The sequence below is a fragment of the Chenopodium album genome, chromosome 3, assembly GCF_948465745.1.
Source record: "Chenopodium album chromosome 3, dcCheAlbu1.1, whole genome shotgun sequence".
Taxonomy (NCBI): domain Eukaryota; kingdom Viridiplantae; phylum Streptophyta; class Magnoliopsida; order Caryophyllales; family Amaranthaceae; genus Chenopodium; species Chenopodium album.
Genome location: NC_137836.1, coordinates 25,587,198 through 25,604,468, shown reverse-complemented (window position 1 = coordinate 25,604,468; position 17,271 = coordinate 25,587,198).

Sequence of the window (17,271 nt, the reverse complement as noted above, 5' to 3'; positions counted from 1 at the left end):
CAATCAAGGGTTGCTCATGCGGTTTTTCTACGACAGATTGGAGCCCATGTCAAGAGCCAACTTGGATGCGGGGGCGGGTGGTCAATTAACCAAAATCCCTCAAAATCAATTTGAAGCAACAATAGAAGAGGTAGCAAAGAACTACTCTTGGGGGGGGGGGGGGGAAGAAGAATTGCTTCAAAGAAAGGTGGTATTTACGAATTGGATAAAGTTGATAAATTGCAACATCAAATTGATCAACTAACAAAAGGGCTTGCTAAATTGAACACGAGTGTGAGTGCAAGTGCAAGTTCTCTTGTCAAAATTGAGGAACGAACACCTTATTGAAAGGAATGGTGTCCTTCAAACAAGTGTATTATTCTGATAGCGGGTTTAGAATCATTAAAAAGCTAATATATCCAGCAAGGTCAAGTGATCGAAATGCCTGGGTGGAGGCCGCTTCCGATCAGTAATATTAATGTATAATTAATATTACAGCTTAATCTTGACTGAACCCTTCGGGTCACACCCTAGCAAATATACGAACCGACTCGACGAATTAATTCGGAAGAAATTAATCCGTCGCCCGAGTATTAAATATTTAGACGTCAGAAATTCGAGCTTAGAGCGTCAAAACCGAGCGTCGGAAGTCGAGTCAAAATAATAAAAAAACGAGACACGAAAATAATAAATCAACAAGACCAAAATACCCCTAGCATTGGAATGCCCCGAGCAAACCGAGTGCTAGGGGCATTTGGTATAGCATGGTGGCTAGCATGCGAACCAAGCTGAGCCTAGGCTGGCTGGTGCGTGCTAGCGCACCAATGCTAGCATCGCTGGCCAACGCGCGCAAGGAGCATCGGCACTCAGCAGCAGCCCATATCCTTGATGCGCGACTTGCTTGCCGAGTGCACGAGCAGCCTGCACAAGCCGTGCTGGGCTTGCTGGCCAGCAGCGCCTAGTAGCCCGCACGCTTGTGTTGGGCCTGCTGGCAGCCGCACATGGCAGCCCACCTTGGGTGCTTGGGTGCCCAAGTGTGGTGTCATGTGGCGCATTGTAAGAGGAAGCTTGAGGGTTAAGTTGGCCGTTTTTGGAGAGGGAGTGGGGAGCAAGTTTGGTCCTCCCCCCCCTCCCTCCTCCAAATGGTCCTCACCTAACCTCTCTCATAAGCTTGCCACTTGTTGATTTATTACTAGTTTGATTATTTATTTTATTTTACCTTTAAAAGAAAATGGAAAAATCAAATTCTCCCACATTAATGGGAGAGCTTTTTCACTCTCTTGTTTTCCCTATAAATACCCAAGTTGGGGTATTGGTAAAATCACTTGAGTGAGAGTTGAAAAAGGCATCACCATTGTGAAAACCTTTGAACTCATTTAATCACTCGGGTTTTGGTCGGACCTTGCTAACTCCAAGGTAGCGGACCGAAAAAGTCGGTGTTAGTCCTTTGTGGGTGGATAACGTTGGAATCTCGGTATTTTCGGAGCTAAAGCTTTCAAGTAAGAGCCCATTAGGTCGGGCGAAGCATGCGCCAAAGGTAAATTCCGATTTTATCCTTTTATGTTTATTTGTTATGCTTTATGGTTTTATTAATTGCGAGTGGTTCTTTGGGTCGGGGTCGTTTCCGCGGTAAGTTGGACTTACCAAAGCCCAACAGCGATATCGGAACCACGCTCGTTTTTTTTAAAAATCATAATATTTTTCAAGGTGATTTTTATGGCTTAATTTTTCTGGTTTAAGTTGTTAATTAGATTAGTATCTCGTATTATCTATTTTAACCTCGTATTTAAGCTACCTTCAGCCCTGAACCCAGAATTTCGACCCAAAAATAGTGAATTTTGGGTGGAGTATGTGTTTAGGAATTGGTTTTATTCTTCCAGGGGGCGGTTTTTAGCCAAAAAACGACCAGAAATACTATTTTCGAGGGTTTTTTCGTTTTTACGAAAAATTTTAAGTCTTTCTAACTCTGAAAATTAATTGCATATTTATGGTAGTTATGTAATTGGTTCAATACATATTTTATATGCATTTTTAAACCTCTTTAGGCATGGTTACTTAGTAATTTGTGCTTGAATGCTTTGTTTTATTTTTTCACATAATTGCAAACTAATTGCATTAAGTGTGAAATTGTTGTTCTTTGAGGCTTCCAAGTATTAAAGATTCAATCTTTAATTATGTTCAGTGATTGAAATTTTATATTACTAAATTCCATGAATTTTTGTTAAACTTTATTGATTTAATCATTTTCTAGTTGATTGAAAATTTGAAATCATAAAGTTTGAAACTTTGTGATAAAAAAATTGTTTATCTTCATAAGATATAATTTTCAAGGATCCACAAGTATTAAAGTTGGAATATTTATTGAATTTATGTTCATTTTTCCAACTTTCTCTTATTTTATCAAAAACTCAAAGTTAATTTAAATTAATTAAATTAATAGTGAGTATTTGCCCTATTATTTTTGTTACACCAAGTTAAACCAATTTAATTAAAGAATGGTTCTTGGGAATTATTTTGGTTACATGCACTTTAAATTTTTTTTATTTAAGTTAGACTTGTTTAAATTTTTTAATTTTTCTCATTAAATTAGTTCTAAAATTTATTTAGAATTATTTGCAAAAGTCACGCAAAATTTTGGGATCAAATCCCGAGGCTAATGGCACGCAAAACAAGGCATGAGCGCCCTTGGCTAGTCGGGCTACATAGCAGCCCGCATGTGGCTGCCATGCCCTGTGCGTGCAACCATTGCGTGGCTGGTGCGCACGGCCGCAAGCAGCAGCAGCACAAGCGACGCAGCACAACAGCAGCACGCTGCAATGTGCGTGCGTGCGTGTGTGCTGTATTGCGTGTACTTGGGGCTTGTGTGGCGCGGGTATGTGGGACACGAGCACATGGTGCATCGTTTGGGACTTGGTGCATGCATCGTGCAATTAGGGGTATGTGTAGACGTTGCTTGCGAAGCAATGTAGTGCAATGAATTCGTTCAACATGGGCCATCAAGGGCCACGTTTTTTATGTGTGAAAGTTCGCTGATGTGGGCGGTGTAACGCTTAGCGACATCGGGCCCACTCCCACGTTCATTGAGCATCTAACGGTTGTGCGAAATGTGAGCATTCCGTGTCTTAGTGCTAGGCACTTAGACATTTTGGACTACGTATTTTTGCTTAATAATTGTCGTTTTAATTATTTTATTGATCTAATTTTTTTTAATTATTTTAATAAATTTTGGAGGCTAGGCCTCGGTTTTGAGCGGCATTGGCAAAATTTATTTTGACAAATTTTTGGAATTACCGGCTTAATTAATTGGATTAATTAAGTTGGATGCGGAATTTAGTGGGAGCTTCAAATGTTAAATTGCGCTTATTTACATAACCGGTTAAAACATTTTTGACTAGTTTTAATTAGGCGTGTTAATTGGATTAACCACCTAGATTAGTTACTAGTTCACGCGTGATTTTGCATTGTTACTTGTTTATCGTTGTAAAATGCATGGGCCATTCACAAATAGTGAATGGATGAATGGAATGTATATTCTCTCACAGGTTTTATGAAATGACAACTAGTGGGGCCCGATTAGGATAGAAAATACGGACTGCGATCCGTGATGTATTTTTGTAAATCAAAATACGGTCTGCGTACCGTTGAGTATTTTTGTTCCTTAATATTTAGATTACTCCTAATCGTAGATACTAGTAGTTGCATTTAATTATGGTCAAGTCTTGAAGATGGAGTTTCTTGGAAGACGTAGCCATGAAGTTGCAAATGAAGACCTTTTGAAGATTTGAAGATCTCAAAGGGTCATGCTAGTTGCCAAATGCATCTATATTTATGTTTTTCGATATATATATATATATATATATATATATATATATATATATATATATGTTTATGTATTTGAATTATATATGTTAGATGCATGTTTAGGATTTCAAATGTTGTGATGATTAATTAAATTCACTTAAATCAACCAACATAGAAACCCTAGGTCCCTAAATATTGAGTAAAAACTTGTCATTATATTCCAAAAACAACACTTACCGGCCGAACGAGGGTAGTGGTGGGCTACGCCAAAGAGAGGCATCACTACCTCTCCTAGGAAGTAAGGCATACCAGGTATGCAAGTTGGTTTTGGTTGTACTCAACGATATGAGTGATGGAGTCCTAACATGTCGTGGCAAAGTGAATAAATTGTTGAGAGAGAATTAGATGCGACGATTTATTCAACCAAGAGTGGCTTGGAGCCATTAGCAAAGCGCTGCTTAGCTTAGGAGATTGAGTGTTAAGAAAAGCCAAATCATGCTTAACCACTCTTTGTTTCTTCGGATCTTGGAATCGACTTATTCTCACCAAATTGGGGACAACTTTAAATGTGTGAATAAGTCGTTTTAAATAAGTTTGATTAAAATGCATGAATTCAATCTTATTTAAATTTCATGAATGGTTTTTCATTTCAAAATTCTTTCAAATGTAGAATCATGTCTTCAACTATGATGGACTCGTGGAAGAAGTGACTAAGTCATTGTCTAACATGAGGATCAAGCCACCGCAAGATGGATGTCTTAGCAAAGAAAGGCAAGAAGTATGGGCTAGGGTCTATAGTACAAGACTTAGACCTGGGATGCCACTTCAAGCCCATGTGCAAAAGATAACAAGGTTATTTAACCATCTGGAACTGATTGGTAAACCGGTGGAGGATGAGCAAGCGGCTCATATGCTTCTAAGCTCACTCCACTCGGGGTATGTTGCAATTAAGATGCGACTTACCAATAATCGGAACAAACTGTCCTACATGGAAGTTGCCCAAGAGCTCCAGAAAACCTATTCTTGCAAGGCAGCTACGTTTTCTCTGAGGCTCAAGAAAAAGGAGTTCAAAAACAGGGCAAAGATGCGCTGCTTCTATTGTAGTAAGCAAGGCCACTACAAAAGAGAATGTATCAAGTATCTGGAAGATGAGGCAAGAGGAAATATAACCTCAATCTCAGGTATCATCCACACACTTGAAAATAAGAAATTTATAAGGTATTAGATACCGGAAAATTGACTCATTTTATGCTCTTATTTCAGGAACGAAATGAGCGATATTTTCAAGTGGTCATGAGTACACAAGTGGAAGATGAGGAAAGTCTATCCAAAGAAAGCTTGTAATCTCATGTATTTTGTCTAAAAATTGTTAAGTTTTATCTGCCACACTTTGATCTTGCGATGTTGGACGTCATTTTAAACCTTGATCACAAGACCTTTTGTTTAAATGTCTTGTTTATATTTATGGAAATTACACCTTTTCTGTGTTTAGACAAAATTTTTTATGATAATACCAAAAGAGCTAAGACCATGGAGTTAAACTAAACTTACTTGTGGCATTGTTGTCTTGGCCACATTAACATCAAACGCATCAAGAGACTTCTACAAGAAGAAGTTCTTGACTCTTTCGATTTAGAATCGTTTGAGAATTGCGAGGGATGTTTATTAGGAAAGATGATTAAGCAGCCATTCTCCAAGCTAGGAAAAAGGGCAAAAGACTTATTAGGTCTAATACACACTGATGTATGTGGACCAATGAGCTCAACCACAAGAAATGGACACCGATATTTTATCACCTTCACAGATGACTATAGTAGATATGGTTATGTCTACCTAATGTCACATAAATCTGAATCGTTTGAAAAGTTCAAAGAATTTCAGAGTGAAGTTGGAAATCACCTTGGCAAGAAAATCAAAGCCCTTCGATCGGATCGAGGTAGTGAATACTTGAGCCAAGAATTCGATGACCATCTGAAAGAAAAAGGTATACTTTCAGAATTGACACCTCCAGGAACTCCTCAATGGAACGGAGTATCCGAAAGGAGAAATCGAACCTTGTTGGACATGGTACGATCAACAATGGGTCTTAGTGATCTTCCTATCTCTTTCTTGGGACACGCACTTCTAATTGTGGCACTAACACTGAACCGTGCACCATCAAAAGATGTAGAAAAGACTCCATATGAATTATGGACAAAGAAACCTCCTAGGTTGTCTTTTCTAAAGATATGGGGATGCGAAGCATATGTCAAGAAATTGATTTCTGACAAACTTCATCCTAAATCTGACAAGGTTTACTTTGTGGGCTACCCAAAAGAAACCAAAGGGTATTACTTCTACAACAAATCGGAGAACAAAGTGTTTGTTGCTCGCGATGGTGCCTTTTTGGAGAAGGAACACCTTTCCAAAATGACAAGTGGGAGGCAAATCGAACTTGACGAAGTTCGTGAGGATGAGCAACAAAATCAGAATGACAGTCAAAGTGCTCAAACAACATCTGTTGATGCAAGTCAAAATGGTCAAAATGTGCAAAGTCAAATCGACAATGCAAATGCTCAATCCATTACCCTACGTAGGTTTCAGAGGCCGAGATCTCAACCTGATAGATATCTTGGTTTAGTATTAACCGAGATATCATAGGACTCCTGATTATGGATGGAGATGAACCGACAACCTACAAGCAAGCGATGGCAAGCACCGACTCTGCTAAATGGCATGAGGCCATGAGATCTGAAATGGATTCCATGTTTGAAAATCAAGTCTAGGACTTGGTTGACTTACCCGAAGGTTATACACCTATCGGATGTAAGTGGAATTTCAAGATGAAAACCGACAAAGATGGAAATGTATTCATTTACAAAGCTAGATTGGTTGTAAAAGGTTATAGACAAGTTCATAGTATTGATTACGATGAAACCTTTTCACCAGTCGTAATGCTTAAATCCGTTCGGATCCTCCTAGCGATTGCTTCATATTATAACTATGAAATACAACAGATGGTTGTCAAAACTGCCTTTTTAAATGGTATTTTGGAAGAAACTGTGTACATGACACAGCCTGAAGGTTTTGTCGACAAAAACAATGCTGAGAAGGTTTGTAAGCTTAAGAAGTCCATTTATGGACTAAAGCAAGCTAGCAGAAGTTGGAATCTGCGATTCGATGAAGCCATCGGTAAGTTTGGTTTTATCAAGAATCTAGATGAATCTTGTGTTTACAAGAAGGTCAGTGGGAGTGACATCGCCTTCTTAGTCTTATATGTCGATGACATATTGCTCATTGGAAAAAGCATTTCGTTGTTAGATTATGTAAAGGCCTGACTTGAAAAATGTTTCTCAATGAAAGACTTAGGAGACGCTCCGTACATACTAGGCATCAAGATCTATAGGGATAGATCATAAAGGATGATTGGATTAAGTCAAAGTACTTATATTGATAAGTTACTTGCTCGATTTGGCATGGAAAGGGCCAAGAGAGGTCACTTGCCAATGTCACATGGCATAACCCTAAGCAAGAAGTAGTGTCCACAGACACCTGATTAGCGGGAAAGAATGAATCTGATTCCATATGCTTCGCTTATTGGATCAATCATGTATGCCACGATATGTACTAGGCCAGATGTATCGTATGCCTTGAGTGCTACGATCCGTTACCAATCAGATCCAGGATAAGCGCATTGGACTGCGGCGAAGAATATCCTAAAGTATCTGAAAAGGAACAAGGATAAATTCCTGGTATATGGTGGTTCAGAAGAATTAGTTGTTGAAGGTTATAACGACGCAAGCTTCCAGACAGACAGAGACGATTTCAAATCGCAATCTAGATATGTGTTCTTTCTAAATGGAGGAGCGTTTAGTTGGAAGAGTGCCAAGCAGAGTACAACTGCAGATTCTACAACTGAAGCCGAGTACTTAGCTGTTGAAGCGGCTAAGGAGGCTGTTTGGATTCGTAAGTTCATTGGTGAGCTTGATGTTGTACCCTCCATAAAGGGTCCAATAGCCCTCTATTGTGACAATAATGGAGCTCTTGCTCAGGCCAGAAAGCCGAGGGAACATAAAAAAGTCAAACATGTCAAACGGCGGTTTCACATGATTCGAGAATGGAAATCAAAAGGTGAAATCAGAATTTGCAAATTTGGAACGGATGACAATGTAGCCGATCCACTTACTAAACCATTGCCTCAAATGAAGCACAACAAGCACGTTGAGGCAATGGGAATCAGGCATGTAGGAGACTGGCTTTGATTTCCCTATTTAGTGTTTTAGTTAAATTTTGAACATTTAATGTAAGACACTAAGAAAATTCATTCAAGTTTTGGAGTAATATAAATTTCATGCAATATTTTATTACTCCGTTTTCTACTTAATTGTGGTTTAGGATTAAATAATGAGTCCATTCGATTCTTGGAATATTCAAAATAGGGTATCAAGACCAGTCTTGATAAGGAAACATCTATTAAGTGAACATTGAATATTATAATCGAAAATTGTCCCTTATCGAGGTCATTTAAATGATAGACGATTAATGACCAATTGAGATTAGTGTGTAGTTTGATTTATAGCAATGTTTCTTGTGCTACGAGGACATCATTGTCATAAATCATTTTTCACAAGTATTGGTTTAGAACCATACTGGATCGACCTATGAGAATACTTTAAAAAGATTAAAGATCGTCATGAAGTATACTTCTCATTATGGCTATCGGAACCTATTTCCTTGACCATGATTATTGTGAGTTCTCTTGTTTGAGTACTAGTCCGTTTTGATGTTGTCAAACGTGTGCCGTAATAGGGGATTATAACGGCAACACTCGAACGGCTAAGTCCTCTCAGTAAGAGGAGCTACATTACAAGACTGGGAATGTCCCCCTGCTAAAATAGGGAAGATGTCTTTGTTGTATGGAAGGCCTCTCGTAGAGCGAGACTGTAAAAATGCATGGCCGTGCTCGAATGGATTTTAGAAATCATCTGTTAATTGACCGTCGGACTTGGAATCGAGAAACACTTCTGGACGTAATAAGGATGACGAAATAATCTTACCTTAAAGTTCATGAAGAGACATAGGAAAAAGGCTATAAGCTAAATGCTCACTTGTCCGGAAGGACAAGTGGGAGATTGAAAGGAATGGTGTCCTTCGAACAAGTGTATTATTCTGATAGCAGGTTCAGAATTATTAGAAAGCTAATATATTCAGCAAGGTCAAGTAATCGGAATGCCTGGGTGGAGGCCGCTTCCGATCAGTAATATTAATGTATAATTAAAATTACAGCTTAATATTGACTGAACCCTTCAGGTCACACCCTAGAAAATATACGAACCGACTCGACGAATTAATTCGAAAGAAATTAATTCGTCGCCCGAGTATTAAATATTTAGACGTCGGAAATTCGAGCTTACAGCGTCGAAACCGAGCGTCGGAAGTCGAATCAAAATAATAAAAGACGAGACACGAAAATATTAAATCAACAAGACCAAAATACCCCTAGCATCGAAATTCCCCGAGCAAACTGAGTGCTAGGGGCATTTGGTGTATCATGGTGGCTAGCATGCGCACAAAGCCGAGCCTAGGCTGGCTGGTGGTGCTAGCGCATCAATGATAGCATCGCATGCTAGCAGCGCTGGCCAACGCGCGCAAGGAGCATCGGCACTCAGCAGCAGCCCACATCTATGATACGCGGCTTGCTGGCCGAGTGCACAAGAAACCCTCACAAGCCGTGCTGGGCTTGCTGGCCAGCACCGCCAAGCAGCCCGCACGCTTGTGCTGGGCCTGCTGGCAGCCGCACATGGCAGCCAACCTTGGGTGCCTTGGTGCCCAAGTGTGGTGCCATGTGGCGCATTGTAAGGGGAGGCTTGAGGAATGAGGTGGCCGGATTTTGGAGAGGGAGTGGGGGAGCAAGTTTGATCCCCCCTCCTCCAAATGGTCCCCACCTAACCTCTCTCATGAGCTTGTCACTTGTTGATTTATTACTAGTTTGATTATTTATTTTATTTTAGCTTTAAAATAAAATGGAAAAATCAAATTCACCCACATTGATTGGAGAGCTTTTTCACTCTCTAGTTTTCCCTATAAAAGAAAATCACTTGAGTGAAAGTTGAAAAAGGCATCACCATTGTGAAAACCTTTAATCACTCGGGGTTTTGTCGGACATTGCTAACTCCAAGGTAGCGGACCTATAAAGTCGGTGTTCGTCCTTTGTAGGTGGATACCGTTGGAGGCTCGGTATTTTCGGAGCTAAAGCTTTCAAGTAAGAGCCCATTAGGTCGGGCGAAGCACGCGTCAAAGGTAAATTACGATTTTATCCTTTTATGTTTATTTGTTATGCTTTATTGTTTTATTAATTGCGAGTGGTTCTTTGGGTCGGGGTCGTTTCCGCGGTAAGTTGGACTTACCAAACCCCAACACTAACAACAAGTACTACATATAAAAGCTAGATACTACTACTACTTACATATTTAGTTATCTACTACTACTACTTTCATCTACGTACTACTACTGCTACTTATTATTATTATTATTATTATTATTATTATTATTATTATTATTATTATTATTATTATTATTATTATTATTATTATTATTATTATTATTGCAAATACTGAATTTAAAAAGAGTTATAATAAAAAGTTGTTCATGCACAACTAGTCAAAGCTGGTATTCTAGCCCTCGTGTCTACGGGTTGAAAAGTATTTGATTAGGATTATTAGTTTGTTGTCACTAGTAGAAAATACTAACTGGCAAGCGGTTCAAACCCCCTAATGGGAAGCAGTTTTGAACCGCATGCCCTTAGGGGGCTTGCCGTTAGCCTTTTAAATGGCAAGAGGTTTTTTAAATGACAAGCGGTTCAAAACCACTTGCCATTTGTAGTGAAAGGGCAGCGGTTTTGGCGCCAAACCGCTGTCCATTATGGCTATAAAAATTTTCAAAAAAAATTGTTTTTTTTTTCACTTAAATTGATACACAAGCAAACATAAGTAAAAACGTTAATATTTTCATTAATAAATTGTTGTAATAATACATTGATACCCTCTCCTCTCTCCATCAAACAACCCACCACAACCCCCGCCACCACTTACCCCCTATGCAGCCACCACAACCCCTGCCACCACTTACCCCACCACAACCAAACCCAGACCCCACAACCAAACCCAGACCCGCCACCACTTACCCCACCACCACCAAACCCAGACCCGAAACCTTTCCTCCACTCCTACCCATATACTCGAACCACCAACCTCACCTAGTTGAAACCATTAAACCCCGTCCCACCCAAAACCCGAAACCCCAATCCTACCTACCCAAAAACCGAAACCCCAACCCGCACCATTGTCGTCGTACATTGTTAATGTTGAGGGCGGTCTATGATGTTGTGGGTGTTGTTTGCGGTTGAATTGTGGGTTGGTAGTGGATGGATGTTGTATTGAGTGGTGATATTGGTGTTGTTGAGGTGATTGTAGGTGGTGGTACAGTAGATGGTGGTGAGTGGTTTAGGTGGTGATAATGAAGGAAGGGAGAGGAGAGAGAAACGGGTAGGAAGGGGAAAGGAGAACCAATTTTTTTAAAAAAAATTTTAATTAAATATATTTTTTTAAATTAAAAAATTGACCAATTAAGAAGTGTCACATAGATGGTAACCAGCTGTAAAGGGTAAGGTGACCTTCTAGGGTTGCTGGAAGAAAATAATTGTAAACTTAGGATTATTCAAGGTCAATCGAAAGGTTAGATTATTTTGGGAGAATGAGTGAAAGGTTGGATTATTGGTGTGAAATTTTCCTACAAAAAATTAATACAAGTAATAAAAATCTTCGTCAACAAAAAAATAATATAAAATAAATCAGCCCTCAATCAACCACCACGCACTGCCACCACCGCCACCACATTCGACGCCACCAGCCCACCATCGCAACCACCTTATTTGACGCCACCATCAGAAATCGATGCCACCAGCCCGCCGCAACTGACGCCACCTCATCTAAAACAATTAGAAAAAAATAGCTCAAAAAACAGATCTAAAACAAAATAAAATCCGAAAGAAAAGGAAAAAAAAATTAGATCTACACCACCGCAACCCAGATTATATGACCACCATAGAATATATATATATATATATATATATATATATATATATATATATATATATATATATATATATATATATATATATATATATATATATATATATATATATATATAAACAATACCAAAACAAAAGAAAAAATAATAGATCTACACATCAACCACAACCATTAGATTAACAAACAAGAACCGACCAATTTTTAAACAAAAACACCAACAAATTCAAAAACAAAATTAAAAAGGAAATAAAAATTAAAACAGTAACTTACCTAGAATTCTAACACAATCCACCACATTTAGCCTCAAACTTGGTTATATAAGGCCAAATTCGAGCACAACATAATTTAGATCTAGAGTTTTTATGGTCGAACTTGACCTTAAAACCATTAATTTGGGTAAAACCCGATATTTCCTTGTAATTGTGGCTCGAATTTGGTTTGCATGTACCCGTAGCACCACCACCACCAAGCAACTTAAAAAAAGCACAATTTTTTGTTCATATTTTTGCTCGAAAATGAGGGGAAGCTTGAGATTGAGATTGAGAGAGAAGATGAGATAGAAAATAGAGTGAGAAATGGAGAGAAAAGACGGTAAGAAACAGTGAGAAACGAAGAGAGGAGAGTGAGAAACGGAGAAAGGAAAGTGAGGGAGGCTTAAGAGGATTCTTAGAGGAAAGAGAGTGAGAAAGGCTTAAATAGAGGCTGAAATGGAGAGAGGGAGAGAGGCGTGAAATGGGTTAGTTGGTAGGGTTTTATTTTTTTAAGGAATTGCAAGCGGTTCACCCATAAACCGCTTGCCATTTACATTTTGGCAAGCGGTTCACCCAAAAAACGATTTCCATTTGCTTGTTTTTATTTTTTTTTTTTTGGTGTTATTGGAAGCGGAATTCAATAACCACTCGCCATTTTGGGCTTTCCATTTAGTATTTTCTACTAGTGTGTAGGAGGAAGTTGGTGTTCGTAAGTAGGAGTTCCGTACTTGTGTGCAAAGATCAAGATACATACACGTGGCTAGATCTTTTATAAAAGTGACTTATATATGCAACGTGATTTACACGTTAAGTGATTTTGAACCATGTATAAATGATAGTGAAATGTTAAGTGATTTTGAACGATGTTTAAATGATTGTTAAATATATTTCAGTGAAACATGTTTTAATTGTTCGATCTCAAATGTTTAAATATTTTATATGGTTGATTATAAACTTGTACTGATATTCAAGTTGTTTAAAAAGGAAGTTTTTCTGTTTAAATTATCTCGAGTATGGGATATTGGAAAGTTTATCAGGATTTATTCCTTGGATCTTTGGATTTTTTTTAAACTCCCACTATGCAAAGTAAGTTGAAGACTATGGACTTTGTATGACCTAGTCTTTCCCCTTGGATCTTTGGATTTTTTTTAAACTCCCACTATGCAAAGTAAGTTGAAGACTATGGACTTTGTATGACTAGTCTTTCCCCTTGATAGCACTATGTAAAGGAGTTACTAGTTTGGTGGGTGTGCAAACTTAGATGTGAAATAATTTAAGAAAATATGGATTGATCCATCCTATTCATAATTATCTTTGGAAAGTTGGTTATTTCGTAAATTGGTTCTTTTGACAGGTTTTAATACATGAATTCATATACATGAATGGTTTGGATAAATTATGATTTATTAAAGTCAAATTTCTTCAAAAGCATGTTTAATTAATTAAATTGTTTTTACATGTCTAGCATTTGTATGTACTTAGTGTTTTGGCTAATACGTATTTGTTTTGTTTAGGCTTTGCCTTACTGATGAATAAAAACTTATCCGAAAGTGCACGATGTCTGTTGTGAGCAGAGACTTAGCAAATAAGGGTCGAATCCCACAAGGAGACAAATTCTATTAGTTTTTGCCCAATTATTATAAATTATTTCAATAAATGAAGAGTGGTTTGATGATTAATTAACTACAGTATGACAATAATAAAAATAAGGTTGCTCTTAGATAAATTAAAGTCTAGGGCATACGTTCGGTCCTCCATGCTTATACCAATCCAAGAAATGTAAACAATCCATTAATAAACAAACTAGGTCGAATAATTAAAGCACTTGTTAATCCTACAGTCGGGAATTAACACTTACGAATTAACATATGTAGTACGGTCGCTAACATAATCAAATTCGCCAATTGTACTTAAGCCTCTACAAATATGATCTTTCAATTCTAATTTTTATTAGTTATATAATCAACTCATGATACTGGCCAATTACAAGAATCAAACAATAAAGCACAAATCATTTGGAATTATTCAAACCCTAATTCATAAATTTTATAAATAATTAAGCACAAATAATCATGGTATAAACGTAGCTTTTATCATTTAACCCTAGAAAACAACTACTCACTTGTAATTGAAAAAACAAAACAAAAGAGATAAATAAACTTGAATTCATAATTAATAAAATAAATAAAGAACGAAAGATTGAATGAAAATACCTCAATTATTGAATTAATGGAGAATGAAAAGCTATGGTTCAACAATGGAGAGAAAAAAAACTAAGAAGCGTTTAATCTAGAAAAATAAAGCATAAAAGATGAAAATAAAATCCTCTCAAGTATTTATATTAAATCCTAATCCTAAGTAAAATAAAATAGATAAAATAAAAAAAGGAAATAAAAATAACAAAGGTCGTCTTTTAATTGGTCCCGAGAATTACAATCGACGGAAAGTAAAAATCCCGCACGCCAGAACCATCACCCGATACATGGCCGATGGTCGAGTGATCAAGGGCTGCGACGACGACCATCGGCCAATGGATTTCCATCGTGCTAGGCAGATTCGAAGGGTCGTGTGTACGGCTAAACCATCGCCCGATGGCTGGGCGCTTGCTGGCAGATTTGCAGGACCAATTTTGGAAGGTTGTAACTCACAATCTAGGAATTGTATGAAGGCGTGCAACCTATAATTAGAAAGCTCTTCAAGTCTAGTTTCCAACCCAACTTGAATCACCTCAATCCAATCTGTAGAACTCGAGATATGGCTGAAAAAATGCACAAAGGTCCTTTCTTATACTTTGCAAGCCTTCGTTTTCCTTTGTTTCTAACTCAAATTCAATTCCGAAAAGTGCATATCAATCCTTGTGAACGCTATTTTCAATTCCCATGCATATAATCCTTAGAGACAACATCCACGAGCATAAATCCCTCGTTCAATGAACTCAATCCATCTATTTCCATTCAAATATCATTCGAATCATCTCTAAACACTTCGAAAGCGTCCAAATGACTGCGAAATCACCTGAAACATTAAGAAGTACACAAACGAAGCGTAATAGAGCGATATATGATGACTTATGCAAATATGACCCTACAATCGACCAAAAAGACATAGGAAAAGGTATAAAAACTAACATAAACGTGCCTAAGAACCCTATATAAATATGATCCATCAAATTCCCCTAAGCTAAACCATTGCTTGTCGCTAAGCAACACTTGACTCAAGACGGAGAAACAAGACAAATAAGACTTATTGGGAACCAGAATAAGACCAAATTGATTTCGAGCAAACTATCAAGCCAAAGTTATCAAAATTAAAATCTGGCTCCGATACATATAGAACCACGTAGCACTCATAGTCATGCAATTAACTCACCAATCTAGAGGCCACAAACAGTCTCTTTCCAAGCTAGTCTCCGCCGATTTCCTATAGATATGCTAAAGTTTAGCACGAGAGGTGCCCTACCAGCTTAGGGTTATAATAAACACTCAACCTATACCATGTCGACTTGGAATGCAACAATTACTCTTTAACTTTGACTCAAAACTCAGTTCACTTTATCATAACTTATGCACGAATATCAAAAGGTCTTTATGAGGGTTGTAATGGGGCTAGGGTTAGAGGTAGGATAAACATTTTGGGAGATTTGAGAGTTGAACTAGCTGGGAGAGTGGTAATAATAGTTTATAATAACAACACAACCAAATGCATGTCAAAGATAACCTCGTTTAGCATCTAGCATCTCCATACACCATAAAAACCAAGACAAAAATCACTATACACCAAAGTAATTTGATTTTCTCTTCTTCCCTTCCTTCTTCAACCCTTATTTATTTATTTAATTTTTATATTCTTATAAGCATTTTTTTTTTCTTTTTCATCCCTTCATTTTCTCTTTTTTTTTTTTCTTTTTTTCATTTTTGTTTTTTATTTTCATTTTTGTTTTTGTTTTTTAAAACCTTGATCATCCATTCAAAATCTCCTTTATTGCACCACGAAGCAAATATTCAGCCAAATAAAAATCACAAATCACAAGATAGACCACTCCCCCAAACTAGGCTTGTGAATAGTAACCAATTGAGGTCGAAGGCTTGTAATATGGCTAATTCAATTAAGGGTAAAGCTCAACACGAGTAACAATTAAGGAGAAAATGTACAAAAATAACTTCTGGAGCCTCAAATTGACAAAAAGAAAGACCTTTATCATTTCAATCATGCACTCATCACAACCAAATTACTACGAGTCTCAAGGTAAAATCAAGATCAGAGTTACACCAGGAACTATCACACATACAAAATTATACACTGTTATAAATGTGACAATCAATCAATCATGTTTCGAAAACTCACATGGCTTCGGGTCTACAAAATCTCGACTAGCTAGACTCAAAAAGAGCAAAACATCTTTCCACAATCCCATTAATCGCAAGCTACATTGCTACGCAGTTATCAACGTATAAAGCACACCGACCGAATTTCAAAATCATAACATTGATGAGAAGAAGCTCAAGAAAGTCTAATCTAATCCGCACACGGTTCAAAGTAAAAATAATGAAGATAAACACAAGAATGCATTATTCAAAAACACAACTAAACTAAGAAAGCAATACTTTTTTTTTCGTTACATGTAAACTCACATCCCTAATAGACAATACAAACCATGCAACACCTACGGAAAGCAATAAAACTACACTTTGAAAGCATTAAAAGATAGATATCCCTCCCACAAGCTAGAATGAAACACAGTGTCCTCACTGTGGCAAAATAAAATACAAGAGAGAGAGATAAGAAAGAAAAGCTCACTCAGCAGGAACCTTGTCGACAGAAGAGGTGTCGACTATAGTGTGATTAAATTTAGCGGTGGTGCCAGAAACTACTACCTGCTGATGTAGAGAAACAACCTCCGAATTCAAGGCCTGAAATCGTTGTTCCAAATTTCCAAAATGATCAATAACCTCTTGAGAAAACGTACCAATGTTAGCCATGAGCTGCTTGAACATCTTTATAGTGACTGGATCGCTGCTAGACCCCTCGAAACTGACACTATCACAAAAAGGGTGGGGTGGAAAAGTCCCACGAGAAGAAGTATGAGAGATTGTAATCATCTCGACCTGTGAGTTCTCTCCAAAACACTATCAATCATCTCGACCTATGAGTTCTCTCCAAAACACTTTTTG